The sequence below is a fragment of the Corvus hawaiiensis genome, chromosome 12, assembly GCF_020740725.1.
Source record: "Corvus hawaiiensis isolate bCorHaw1 chromosome 12, bCorHaw1.pri.cur, whole genome shotgun sequence".
Classification (NCBI taxonomy): domain Eukaryota; kingdom Metazoa; phylum Chordata; class Aves; order Passeriformes; family Corvidae; genus Corvus; species Corvus hawaiiensis.
In genome coordinates, this window is record NC_063224.1 from 5,482,810 (window position 1) to 5,496,046 (window position 13,237).

At 40.4% G+C, this 13,237-nt stretch overlaps 1 long non-coding RNA gene across 3 annotated transcripts in view; it reads left to right on the forward strand.

The window, feature by feature from the left end:
- The window catches only part of LOC125332351, a 57,846-nt gene extending 48,403 nt beyond the window's left edge, over positions 1 to 9,443 (forward strand). For 2 of the 3 annotated variants that reach the window (XR_007206452.1, XR_007206454.1), the window contains 3 exons: positions 651 to 747; positions 2,442 to 2,550; positions 3,121 to 9,443. This is a non-coding gene — a long non-coding RNA (uncharacterized LOC125332351). Of the gene's footprint in view, positions 1 to 650; positions 748 to 2,438; positions 2,551 to 3,120 lie in introns of all 3 variants that reach the window. The other variant, XR_007206453.1, reaches the window with a different exon arrangement.
- Positions 9,444 to 13,237: the final 3,794 nt, after the last annotated feature.

The window sequence follows — 13,237 nt, forward strand, 5'->3', positions numbered from 1 at the left end:
AAAGAGGCCATATTTATCTTTTTTCCCCTTTTCTGAGAACATCAAGCAATTCCACTTTTTACATGTATTGTTAACTAAACCATGAGAGCATACAGCAGCTTTAATAGTAAAGCAATTGTGATTACATCTTACTTGTAATTACATTTATTTCCTCACATATGTCCAAAAAGGCAAGCATTAGTTTGGCCTGTATAGGCATGTGCTAATGGCAAGAAAATTGTCTGGCAGCTTGACAGCAAGGAAAATAGCTTATAGTCACTTAAAGTCTTTCATGTCATGGACACTTGCAAAGACTCTGAGCACTCAGGCTTTCGCTCACATGCTTTTAAAATCGATTGAGTTCTGAGAGAGGGGGAGTTTGCTATCTGCACTGGATTTGCATCTAAATAATCCAAATATGAAGAGATACAATTGGCAAGGTATGGGTGTGTGATCACAAGTTTGAAAAACCCGGTAGTGGCACTCGACAGGACTAATCTACAAATATCCGTGGGCCCTGTGCTCCACTCTGTGTCAGCCTGGCAGAAATGCCTGCAGCCGTCCACAGAAAAAAGGTGGGCAAATAAGGAGTCCCTGGTATCTGGAAGGACTCTGAGGCTCACTTGTATCCCACATTCCATCTAACTGATTTAATCGACCTCTGTGTACAGGACAGTGCAATTCAGAGTGACCCAGAGGATCACGACTTGTTCCTGTTGGAACAGGGCTTTGCCAGCCCCACATTCCTGGCACGAGATGACCACACTGGTGAGTTCTTTTCACTTTTTAACAAAAAGCTGGCTAGAAATTTTACAGACTGATTTATGACAAAGCTGAAATCACATGCATTTTCGCAGTGCAGAAAAGTTTCTTGTTGGAAATGATAAATGTTACAAAGTTCTTCAGAAGCTGCATAGAACGTTAAACTGAGCAGTGTCCCAAATGCTGTCTGGGAAGAGTGAGAATTTTTCACTGTCCATATAAGCCACAATCTAGGGCAATTTGCAAGCTTTTCTGAAACTAGAGGTACATTTGTATCTTCTGTCTAGTCTGCTTGCCTTCTGGTACTGTGTTTACCAAGAATCTCAGCAAATTCATTGTTTTCTCCATTGGAATAAGTCAGTGCCTAGCCAGAACAAGTACACTCCCAGATCCAGCGTTAGATGTTTCCCAGATTTGTGGGCACTCACATTTGATTGCCAATATCCATAGTCTATGACTACTCAAGTTATGTCCACAGCTGTAGAGATCATTACTGAAAATTTGGTCAAGAGTTGGTAAATACATGAACAAATGGTAATCTGCACACTCAACTCGGGAACTAAATGCACAGGTCTGCAAATATGTCCAATTTGGTATTTTTGTTGCTTAGCTAGAGAAAAGCCACTGCATAAATCCTGTAACCCTGTGCCAGGTGGTGACACAGGCATACAGACAGACACATATATGGGTATAAATGACCCAGCTTCACTGACAGGGCTGGCAGTCCCTGAGTTCCCATTACCAGATGAGCCATCAGCCCACTGGTTTTTGCTGAGTAATTGGGCTGGGCAACCAGGGGAGCCAAACTAATGCTCCTACAAGCTGGCTCAGCCCTCCAGGCATCATGGACAAAGAAACAGCAAAATAATAATGGAAGTTACTCATTGGGTCTGTTGCTGTCTGCAAGGGTCAGGCATGTTCTACTTTTCTTGGGGCAATAAAATTCCCAGGAATGCTGGGCACAGTCCTGGTCCTCTTTGTAGACATCCCTCATCCTTTAGGTGCTCACAAAATGAGCAGTCATTAAATCTTTTAAAATGGAATTTTTGAGGGTAGCTGAGAGCCACTACAGGACTAAAACCCAAGGGGTTTTTTTAGTTTAGTTTAGTTTTTGGCTACTTTTTAGCTTTATTGTGTTTATTGTTCCCTGTCTCAAACTTCCCATTGAGCTAAAATCTCTCAACAGTAAGAGCACAGAGTAACTATAGTTAGTATTTATAATTTACCTCCCAGAAAAAGAGCCTAAGCTTTCTCCTCCAAGCATTATAAGGAAGGTAGAATTATTATTTGCCGTGGAAATGGGAGAATGGAAGAATTAATATGGACACAATGATAAAATAAAGGTTCATGATCTGTCTTACGCTACAGAAATTAGGTTTGTCTTCTGGCTAGAATCGAGGTCAAATTACAACATCTGAGTACTGAGTGAGGAAAAGCAGAAGGTTGGACTGGAGTTTTGGTCTGTTCTCTGTGCCAGAATTTAGGGAGTGCTTAGAAATCTGCCTTTAGATCTATTTCTGGATTTGTATGCTGTGTCTCTAAGAATTATATTAGCTTTTTCCATTCTGCCATCTGAAAATGTTAATATTTAGGGATTTTTTTTCATAAAACCAGCAACAACATGGAAAATATTAACAGGAAACATTTTAGATGCTACAGGAAATTACAGCTGTGAAGAGCGTTTCATATTGTATTAGCAGGAGATTGAATGAGGCTTCTTCCCATCCAAACTTTTAAATCCATGAAGAAGAGGAATGTCTCTAACTCCATGTACCTGCTCTGAAGGGGTATGAAATCTACAAAGAACAGGTATTATTGTTTGTTTTGCTTTCACTGGCCTGGAAATCAGCAGAAACACTTAGGTTTTAAGACAGCTGCATTGCACAGTTCTGGGAATTGTGAATGAAGTGACAGAGACGCCACAGCCGACAGTCTGATATCCTGACTGGGGTGCTGTCAGTGGGACACTCGTGGTTGGCAGGCAGTGCTTGCTCCTGCCTGGGATTCTGCTTTCCAAAGTGAAGGGCGGCCGTCCCTCTGTCCCTCACATCAGGAAGGGCAGTTGGTATTTCAGAGCTGTTCTTGTGGGACAAGGGGGCTGTAGAGCCACCTGAGTCTCCAGCTCACCAGCAGCTTGGACCTGGCAAGGTCAGAGCGAGCAGTGAAGCTCCCTGAGCCTCTGGTTAATGAAGCAATGCTGAACTTCGTTTTGTTAGCTACCTAGCATAAGTCTAGTCTGGTTATTTCAGTATTAAATTTGCAGTTTCACGTTTTATATCCCTCAAGCATTATGGTGACCCACACTGGGTGACTGGTTTGCTCTCAGATCCTTCCCATGTTCCTACATATGTGGTTTGTTTTCTGACTTGATTGACCTAGAGAGAACATTGCTGCTGGATGAGCCTTTTCATGAGAAGAACAATGCTGCTGGATGAGCCTTTCCATGAGAAGATGATGAAGATGATGTGCTCATTTCATCCTGTTTAGAAATCTCCCCAGACTCCATGCACAGAAATAGTAACAGCAACAACAAAATAATTTAGGTTATCTCGAGAGAAATTCTCTACTCTGGAAAGTGCATAAAATCAGAGATAACCTCTGCTGCTGTTGTGCCTGTCCTCAGGCCTGTAGGGAACCACCAGATTCGCTGTGAGCTGAACCAGCTTTGCTCTGTTTGCTGTCTCAGACCAGCCACTGCACTGGAGAAGTCAACCCTGGCAGTGTGGGAGCGTGTTCTGTTCTCCTCAGGATCGGCTGCCCTCCCTGAATATCCACTTTGCACACCCACAGGATGGCATCCCTTCTGCACGTACTCATATCCACAGAACTGCTGTGCTCTGCAGTCTGCAAGGGGCGGATACACCTGATCTGCCTCAAACTAACAAATCCCCCTGTGCTTGGAAATAAAACAAACCTCAGAAGGGGGGAAAGTTCTCTCTTCTGAAATGATCAGATGCTATAATACAGTTTCTTTTGAGCCGAATTCTGTTGGGCAGACAGCTATTGATGTGGTCCCCATTGTCACTTAGGTATTTGGTCTATTCATTATTTTCATTTATATTGTTTATGTAGAGCACCTAGAGGCCTGTGATAAGCAAATTTCACCAAATAAAATAAGCCAACTTTAGTAGGTCAATTAGCATTCTCCAAAGATCATACATTTTAGCAGGGAGTTTTGCAGTTTACTGCTGCTGTCTAAGGAGAAAATGGAAAGTAGACCCCTCCCCTCATATACAGTGTCAAATATCAACTCTAAATTAGAATGTTACTTATTCTTACTGAAACTGGGAATTCATTGTATGAGCTGAGTAATCACAATGCTGTGCTCTGATTTCATTTCTGGAGATTATCCAATGAAAACAGCCTGTTGTTACCTACTGGGAAGAAATAGGCAAATACAGTCATGTCTCTAATATGTGTACACAGTATATCAGTGCTCTCCAGGTTGCTTGCTAAACGCAGCTTAAGAATGTTCTAAGATACAGACAGGGAGATTTGTAATGAGACATGTGCAATGTATTTCTAGTGTCTCCTGTTTTCTTTATAGTTATAAAATCAATAAAACTTAGGTTTACCAAAGAATATAGCTCCGTAATACAGCGTTGCAGGCTGATGTAAGTTGTTGTGATGGGGAATTTATTTTTGATTTGAACATTATGAGCTTCCTGCTTTCCCTACTTACACAACTTCTGGCTGTTTTATTGCCCCCTTCTTTTCACTTGGTTGTCCTCTTTCAGGGGTACTCTGAGATGCTTTTTCTTCTGCATAAGTTTTCATTCTTTCATGATGCCTCTCTGCTTAAAACTCCTTATTTTAGGTATCTTTTGGTTGTGATTTTTTTCAGTGCTGAGAGTTCTAACTTAAAACCAATTAATTGGTAATACTTCTGCAGCGAGACAACACAATATTTATACTTTGTGTGCCATACTGTTTGTGCCTTTCATCCCAGTTTACAAAGGTCAACCTGCCTAGAGTTGGGTATTTTTACCTTTATAGCTCTTCATCTGAGTAAGTGATCTAATCTTTACTCACAGTTTTATTGACTGCTAGGTCTTGACTTGAGCCTGATGATGTGTTTCTGGTTTGCTAATTTAGGCTTAAACTTCCTGCCAGATCCAGCCAGACCAAGCCATATGAGCTGTCTACCTTCACAGTCTGCCTCACGTCTGCTCTTCCAGTCACCTGTATTGGGGAAGCTGACCTTCCCAGGAATCAACCTCAGAAACTGGATTTTATTTTTTTAATTTTTTTTAAAATTGTTGTTGTTGTTGTTTAAGCTTGTTCTGACAAAAGAAGTCACAGAAGAGGTGCATGAGTGAGCAGAACATCTGGGAGAGAACAGGGAGTAGCAGGATTGTTGCTCTGTAGACTCCTGGGTCCAGGATTCATGATCCTGGGTGAATTCCAAATGCACACAGAAATGGAGTGTAGGAGGAGCTGTGCCAGGGTATGGTCAAATCTGGATGCTGGGCTTCAGAGGTTTAGTGCCTCCAGTTCTGGAGTTTTGCCTCAGGGGTCTCAGTGTGGTCAGCAGATCTGTCTGTTAAGGGGAGCTTTATCTTCCCTCTGGCACTGCAGACATTGGCCAATGATTCCAGGCCCTGAAAGGTATTTAGGTTTCTGACTGCAGCTGATTTTGGTGTGTTCAGTGATGGTGAAAAATGAATTGTTAATGAATCCATGAAAGTCACACAGCTCTTGTTGGTGAGAGCAGAAAAACAAACTGAAGAAAGGAAAACCACCATTTAAAAGATGTCCAGAATGACTATATTAATGTAAAATGTGAAATATTTGTTTTTTCCAAGAAATATGCGTCTTGAATACCTAAAGCAGTTCTCAGTTTTAACTCAGCTAAACTGATTTTTTCTCTTTGTTGTTGGTGTTTTTCATCAGCGTCATCATACAGTGACTGTTTCTGTAAACCAGAACTTTTCCATTGCAGTCATAGATATTTCTGCTTCCTACCTTACTTATTCACCAGTCATACAAAAGTCACCCTATGCTACATTGCTGTTCAAATATTCCATTTATAATGATAATACATAAAATATTTTGATTCGTGACAGCGTTAAACTCCGAAAGCTTGTCCTTTGCTCATGCCACAAAAATCATCCTTAAAGATATTGCTGGTGGCTTCAGGACTTAATGATTCTTATCAGTGCTGAGAACCAAACCAAGAAAATTAGATACCCAACAACCAGCTCCATCCCAAGAACATCAGCTACATCCAACTGCTAATACTGTATTGAAAGACTTTTAATCCTAGAATGTGGAATACCCAGCCCAAGTCAAAACAAAACTGAGAACCAACTACCACCCTAAATCTAGTGAGGTTTTAGCTCATTTTTTTCCTGGGATATAATGAATTAAACATAGTATGAAATGCAAAAAGGTTACATTGAGACATATAATATTTGAAGGTTTAATTCATTTTTCTAGTGTATAAGACACAAGGCTATTAAATTTTTAAAGCAGTGATCTCCTGAAGTCCCTACTTTATGAGGGCTTTCTTCATAAAGATAAATGGTTTCCTTGCCAAATCAAATGCAGATTTGAAACAAATTAAGTTAATGTTCAATGGTACAAGGTAGAATGGATGGGGGAACTGTTTTATTTTGCATTGTAATAACCATATACACCTAAATCAATAGCTGTGGAAAAAAAAGGCAATAATATCACATAACTGCAGGAAATGAAATATAGTGAGATGAAGGGGGGAGCGGGTTGCAGAATGAAAGGATTTGTATTGGAATAATGACATTTCATTAAAAAGGGAAGGAGTGCTATTGAATATAAGTCCATACCAGTAAATTCTATTTCTTATAATAACACTTGAGATGAGTTAAAGTTGCCCAAGTATTGTGATAAAGTATCTTGCTGGATTCCTTTCTTATATTATGCTGTAATTTTACGTTAAAAGAAAAATTTGAAATGTTAAAGAGGCAGAGCATGTTTTCTAAAGTGCTTTCTATTTCTCCTAATGTTTCATTTAACTTGTTATATTATCCTGTGCTCCTGCAATCTAAGCAGGAGGAAGTTTATCAGTTTCCTTCTTCTGTAAGCTCGTATTAAAGAAACAAAGCAAAATGGGAATCTGGCAGTGGTGAAAGGCATTGGATTGAGAGTCCTGGGGATTAAAGCCCACTATTTATCTGCAGCACGGGCTCAGGCTGGTGAGTAACAATGAGGACTGAGAGAGGGTGAATCTCGGCAGTACAGGGATGAGATTCCTGCCTGGTGCAAATCAGTAGCAGCCAGGGCTGATACACTGGGTAATGGTACTGAACAGGACTGGATGCAGCCTTTTTCAAAGTATTGCACAAAGAAATTTTTGTTCCTCTGGAGTCAATGGCAAAAATCCCACTGATTTCATGGAAGTAGGGATTTTAACCTTGTTTTTATTTTTTGTCACCCTGAAGTCTCCCTGAAAGACTCTCCAGATAGAAAGGAAAATATTCCATGTGCTTCACTTCAGTCACTTCCCTGATTTGTTTCATTCTTTTGAGGTTGCCCACAAAGGGAAGAGTTCCACTGACTGGGCAAACTGAGAGACATGTGGCTGCTAGAAATTAAACTGATACCCTGCCGTTCGTGTCCCATGTGTCAGATCAGGAGGAGTTCATTAGAGGGACAAATCCATTTTGTTCTTTTGTGGAAAGAGTATCCGCTGAAACAGGACTGTGGGTGTGTGGGCACCTCCGTTGAACCTCTGCCAAGCAATCATCTGGGAAATCACTTGTAGTAGTAAGGGGTGTAAAGGATTGTAAAGAAAGTAAGATTGACAGTGTCATAGTACTTCTGTATCAGTGATAGAAATGTTGTGGAACATGGATGTCATGGGTGCCAGAGCTTTTCTCTACCCTTCCCTGCCACTGTCTGCAGACTACATGAAACCATTGTTATCTCTTTCAGCAGTTTTTGAACTCCATCTTCTTTTACCAAAACCATAAAAGTGCCATGGCGGGGGGGAGGGTCTCTATGAGATCGAAATAGAGCTAGACCTGTACTTTTATATTAATGAGGAAAAGGTTTGGAACTTAACTGTAGTTCATAGAGTTGCTCACGGTTGGGTACAGAGGAGCCCATCATGAGAATGTGGTACCTACTTGTAGTATTCTCATACCATAATATCCTGTCATAGTCTGGTTCCTGTGGTGTATTTTTGGCAATTACAAAAATCGAGTAGTACTTCACTTAGATCTCCTGGACTCATTATGCAAATTTAATGTGGTCAGAAATGCATGAAAATCCAGAGGACATTTGGATAAGGCTTGGCTTTTTATTTAGGGCCTTAGAAATTGTTGCATCTTTTCTCCCCATCATAGAAGAGGCATTTCTGTGCAGAGCTTGTGACTGAAATTCTTTTGAGCAGACATCTGAAGAATCCCCTGTGCACAGTTAAAGGATAAAACTTGTCCATACACACACAGCTCAGCATCCTTCTGTCCCCAGTGCAGTTGGCATCTGTGCTGTTCCTCCTTACACCCTGCACAGCCAATGAACCATCCCTTTGTGTGAGCTAGTGGGGATCTTGCTTTGAGTTATTTCTGTAGTCATAATCAGCTCTGTGCTTCAATCGTTGGTTCATTTGTTTCAATAAGAATGGGTAAAGCATTCTCAGGCAAATTTCAGACCTCATTCAGTTTGAAGAGTTTCATCCCTATGAGCATTATGAAGAGGTACATAACTGTACTTGAGGTTGTCTCAGTTCCTTAGTCTGCTTCAAAATAAGATCCAAAGAGGAGCTCGCTGAAGCAAACCAGCTTTTCAGGGCTGCATGTTGTGAAATTGGTACCCATTTCTAGCAGCAGGAATTGATACTGTGTGCTGAACAATCCTAATGATGTACCTTACCTGAGTGTGTCATGGGCTGCACTTCTCATGCAAAAAGTATTGGTTTCAGGAATATTACTTATATTCTCTCCTTTCATACATTCATTAGCTAAGGTGTCACCAGATTTTTGCCAAGGGGCCAGGGGTAACTGATAGCATCTGAGGAGATTTGGCTGTCTCCCACTCAGGATATGAGTGAAATGGTTTGCTCAGTGAAATGGAATATATTTTTTTTTAAATAAAAAAAGGCCACCAAATATATCCAGGCTCTCATATAAAATGCCACAGGGAGTTTTGTTTTAGAATATGTACAACTAATCAACCTCTGATTTGTGCATTGCTATCACATTTTCTGGTCTCTGTTTCCTCTGGATAGGAAACTTGGGATGTGATCCTTTCAAATTGCTTTTAATTTTACTCCCCTTGAAATTAATTATTGACAAGTCCCAGAATCTGAGCCACTCTAACCAACTGTTCATGGATTTGTCATGTACCGATACCAGTAAAATTCACAAGTCACATTGTACTATGAATTGTGTAAGTCAGATGGAGAAAGTCAGAAAGACTGCTGCATGGTTTATCTAAATAATAAACACAGTTGTAATGGTAAACATTCACTCTGAACTTTCCAAGAACATCTTGTAGCATAAAAAAATTTACTGCAGAAATTCTTGGATAGTGTTTTTAGATAATGGTTAAATGTAAGAATTTCATTGTGTTGCAGGAACAGTAAAAAAAGATGAAATATATTGAATAAAGATTTTATTGTGAGTTATTTGCTCAGCTCTGTAGCACCATCAATTTTTTCTCCCTATATAAAAATAATGAAGTCAATAAATGTATTTAGGTGACCTCTGAGACTTACAAAAATCGTGTTATGAGATGGGTGAATACTGGATACAGTATTTCATTCAGATGCCGAACAGCTGTTGTGCTAGACAATGCTGGCATCCTATTTTTCACCACTGGTGCTAATGCAAACTGTGCTTTGATTATATTTACATTCTATCATATTGTGGGAATGTGAAAAAGACTGTTGGCCTGTCAACCCTCATGTCCCACCTGGTTATGCCATTTGCTAATGTGTAATTGCAGACAGAGTCAGGAACCGTGGTGACCAGTGTGGGAGCCTGCACACAGACTGGCCCAGCACTGCTGACAACCAGTCTGGTGGCTGAACTGGGCTCCAGCCTCTTCCCAGAAACACAGGGCCATATTGTCCTGATGATTCCAACAGGCACGTGACAGAGGTATGAATGGTTACCTGTTTTTGGTTTTTTTCCCCCTGGAAAAAGAAATTTTATTCAAATGCATTTAAAAACATCTGGACTCTATCCTGACCCTGTCACTGTGGGCTGTTAATTGTTCCATCTCTTTTCCAAATGAGTGATCCCAGCTTGCTGCACATCATGTCAGCGAGCAGCAGAGATTTGTTAGGGATCAGATTTGTTTGCGTGTGTTACAGAACATCCCCCATGAATCACAAAATGGGAGGGGAGTGATGCCTTTTCCTGGTCTTAAAATCAAGAGTCAAACATGGTTAGAAGGGGAAATGGGATTTTACCTTGGTATTTATTTTAAGGATCCTTAGGTGCACACGTCCAGGTCAAATGCACCGAAATGCACATCACAAATCACCAATCCAAAAGACCTGGTATAACATTATAGGTGTTACTAATTAGCATAGCTATCAAAGATTCCCCAGTGAGAGGCTCGAGTGAGCCCCTCTCCCCAAGGAACCTTCCACTGGATGGTTCTATCTTGGTTTACAGAATGTGTTCTGGAGAGGACCTTGGGGTCTGGGGCACACTATCCTCTACCTACGAAGCTTCTAAAATGTTTAGCCTCTCAGCTTGACAAACAAGTCCAAGAATGTAGGCAAAAAGCACAAAAAATACAGAAGTTGTAAAAAAGGTATAAAAGGGGTATAAAAGAAAAGGCAAAAAAACCTTCATGGCATCAGGAGGACCCTTTGTACTTCCCTTAACTGTGTGGTGCTCCTGTGAGGTTGCCTGCCCTGGTATCTGTCTTGTCATCAGTGCTATGTGTTCACAGAAACTGTAAAAGTATTTTTCAAGGAAATATAAGAATTAGCACTTTAATCATTATGTAAATTTAATATTTATACCTGTGGTGACATTTGCCTTTGCAGGATGATGAAAAAGGAAATATGCGTTAACATTAACAATTAACAATATGATGAGGATTCTGTGTTTGCTTAACCACATATTCTATATATTTTCTCTGAGTTCAGTATTTATTTTCTTTTCAGTCTGACAGCTCTTCAAAAGCAGGTGCACAGCTTGTCACTTACAGAATGGCCTCTGTTGTAAATTGACTGAGGGTGTGTGATTTGCCCTGGAGCATCTTTTTTAAGTAATTAGTATAAATCAGTCAATAGATTTGTGTTCGTGACACCTGAAAAATTGCAGTAGTTTGGAAAACACTGCACTCTATTATATGTTATCCCCTTTAAGTGCCATTGGTTTAAAATGTGGGAGAATTATCAATTTCAAAAAGTAGATCACTAGTACTTTGATTAAGCAGCTTTTGTTTTAGAGAGCTCTATGCATTTATTCAGGAGACAGCTGATACTAACTGCAGTTTGTCCGCTTGTTTCATGGAATCCTGGAATCCTGGAATTGTTTGGGTTGGAAGGGACCGTTTGTTCCAACGAGACACCTTCCACTTAAAAAAAGTGCTTTCAAAATGTTGCTCCATAAACTGCTCACACTGAAAATAAGGATAGAGAAGGATCATTTTGACCTGCATACAAGTGACCTCTTCAAAACAAAGTTTCCCACACTCTAGAATGTTCCAGCTTCTCCATACTGTGGTTTCTGCAGTTGCTGAGTTATGGTGGTGGTGATCCAAGGCTCTCCTTAATGTGGGAAGCAAGGGAAAGATGCTGGTTGTAGGCAAGGGATTGGTGGTGTCAGCTACAGAGAAAATTTTTGTGGGAGTGAGGAATTTGTTAGTCAAAAGACAAGTTCCAATGGCCATTTTGGCATGCTAGTGAGTCATTCAGGCCTGTCAGGCTCCAGTTTAACTTCTTGGGTGCACTGCTTTCATCCATAATCCATGGATTCTTCTTTGCCACTTACTGAATTCTTTCCAGTTGAGTCCAGCCTTTTTTTTTTTTTTTTTTTTTTTTTTTTTTTTTTTTTTTAAGGCAGTGGGATATCACTTCAGTCTCTGCCTTTGTCAGAAGTTGTGGTTTTGCAACTCGGTGTTTCTGTTTTCTTTTCAAAGTAAGTCTGCCCTTTGTGACCATGGGGAGACTGTCTCCAGTGAGGCTGACTGCCGTGAGAAATGCTCTCAGAAGCACTCCTAGGAGCCTTCACTCCTTTACACTCATACTAGAGTCCTCTTGCTTGTTACTTGTGTGAATAACTAAAAATGGCCTTTTTTAGTAGTTTAGGCAATTTAATCAAAACTGAAAATAGGTACCAGCTTTGAAACTGCTGATTACAATAGCTCTGTCATCACCAACATAAACCTTGCCTGCCTTTCTTAGCCCTGCACAGAAAACAAGCTGTTTAGATGAAAAAATTGCCAGGGATGTTTTTTTTTTAAAGATCTGTAATTAAGCAATCATAGCCGCCCTTTAAATAAATACAGCTTGCATTTACATTTTAATATGTACTTCTGGTGTTTGTTTAACTTTATTTCTTTTTCACCCCATTTTAACATAATAGGAATTGTACAGCAGGCTTCCTGAGTGCCTCCACTGCCCCAGCCTGTCACAGCCTGTGAGCTGTTCCTCGGAGCCCTCTGGACTCAGACTGGCAGGATGCCTGATGCTGTCACTGCTTAGCAGAAGTGGGTTTGAACCGAAAAGCCAACCATTTAGAAAGCTACATTGTTCTGCCCATCCCCAGATCAGAATCTGTTAAAGCAATTAAAACTTAATTGTGATCAGAAATTGTGTGTGTTCGTCTCAGGCCTTGGCTGTGGAAAGTTCAGCGTTCCCTGGAGTTGGAGATCTGGGCTGGTTTTTCACACGAGCTCAGCACGCACCAACTCTTGTTGAGAGCTATGGGGGTGCTTCTCAAGACTGGATGCCTTTGAAAATCTGATCATGTCACTTTATTTATTTATGTAGATTTGTGTATGCACAAATATATACAACATGCCCAGAAACAAGCACGCACACATACATGACAGCTCTAGGGTCTGGATTTTCAAAGGAGCCTAGGAGGATTCACTGAGAGATGGGTGTCTAATTAAAATTCATATCCTTCCTGCCTTTGGCATGACTTAAGCCTACAGCTAAGTTAATACCAAAACATGGCTAAAGGGCAGCAGGATAATTCAGTAAAACCTACAAGAAGGAAGCCAGGCAAATTAGCCTTCCTTTCACCAGCCTCACATTTTCCCATTTCTTATTTTCAAAGATGGAAGTAAAATTAAAAATGAAAGCCAAATCTCTTTAAAATACTGCCCTTAGGTGGGATGCTTTAGATTATCTGAGGTCAGGACCTATCTCTGGTTATTTGTGTGTATAGACAGCAAAAAGTGCCTGATTTTTGTTGGGACTTCACTGTACTGTTGCACTGGTGTATGAAAATCAGAAAACTACAGCCAGGTTACCAAGGACTTTTGGACACCTGTAAAATCCTAATGTAAGCTGTAAAATCATAGTAGAAACAGTGCATCTTCC